The sequence below is a fragment of the Austrofundulus limnaeus genome, unplaced genomic scaffold (assembly GCF_001266775.1).
Source record: "Austrofundulus limnaeus strain Quisiro unplaced genomic scaffold, Austrofundulus_limnaeus-1.0 Scaffold436, whole genome shotgun sequence".
In the NCBI taxonomy this organism is placed as follows: Eukaryota; Metazoa; Chordata; class Actinopteri; order Cyprinodontiformes; family Rivulidae; genus Austrofundulus; species Austrofundulus limnaeus.
This window is the reverse complement of record NW_013952838.1, coordinates 330,889-332,003: the sequence shown is the minus strand read 5'-3', so window position 1 is coordinate 332,003 and position 1,115 is coordinate 330,889. Positions and strand designations below refer to the sequence as shown.

Here is a 1,115-nt window from a genome sequence, read left to right as displayed (position 1 = left end):
AACTATGACATTTATAAATGTATGAATCATTTGGTGAAAAACTGACTTTGAAAAATTAATCTGTTCTTTTTTTCTTATAAAAGGCTAAATAAAACAAAAATCTTGGTGGTAATTTCTGACTGTAACTTTACAAACGGCAGGCCGTACAAACAGAGCAGACCTCAGGCTCAGTCTGGGTCATTAGAACTGGTCACAGGCCCAACAACAAACACGTGTTTCCAACAGCCAGTCAGAAGAGAGGGTGGGAAACAGGAAAGCTGTCTGCAGCAGCAGCAGTGATCTGATTGTTGTCCTCATCTGTCTTCATGTTGTGTGTCGTTCATGTTAGTTTGATGCCACTGTGTGTCCCACACTCAGCAGCTGTTGTTTGTGAAACAACAATCAAAATTCGGCCCAAACTCTCTCAGTTTTGGACACAAAGACAGAGTTTTCTGCAGGTGTGGAGCATCTGTCAGTGACACGTATACATCTTTGTAATTAGTTTCAGCCGTCAGTATTTATGCAGAGAAGGTCCGTTGAGCAATCCTCGTTCAGCACAGCTCTGTGATTTGAATTTAATTGAAAAGCTGAAACTCTATCCGGCTGCCAGCGGTGCTGCCGTTTGTCGGGGGGACGTGTTTTTCTCTGGAGAACTTCAAAGATTACTGGGTCTCTTGGGCAGCTGAGGAAGCCTCAGATTCAGCTAAAAACCAGGGCAGAAAACAGAGGATGAGTTTTTTGGACTGACCCAGTTGCCCTGAAGGTGGTTTTCTGCACCGACTTGCTAACACAGCTCTTTAATTACTGTCAGCACTTTGTGCTGCTCGCAGAAAATGTGAAAAATGAAGCTTTAGCTGAACACTTAGTGGAGCGTGTGGGCGCCTGCCCCTCTGAGACCCCCCCAACCCCCGCCACACCCCCGAGTGCTGAGGCCGCTGATCCCCCTTACTGCTCCAGAGTTACATCTTTCAAATATTATCTGAACTCTTTCAAGTCAGAATTCACTGTTACACATTTAATTATGAAAGACACTATTAAACAACAGCTAAGTGTACGGGGTACCGTTTGTAAAGTTACAGTCAAAAATTACCACCAATATTTTTGTTTTATTTAGCCTTTTATAAGAAAAAAAGAAC

The 1,115-nt window shown here is 43.2% G+C and overlaps 1 protein-coding gene across 1 annotated transcript in view; it reads left to right on the top strand.

The window, feature by feature from the left end:
- Positions 1-1,115, top strand: part of LOC106529322 (insulin-like growth factor-binding protein 2-B) — a 17,927-nt gene that overhangs the window by 1,494 nt on the left and 15,318 nt on the right. The gene's annotated exons all lie outside the window — the stretch shown is intronic.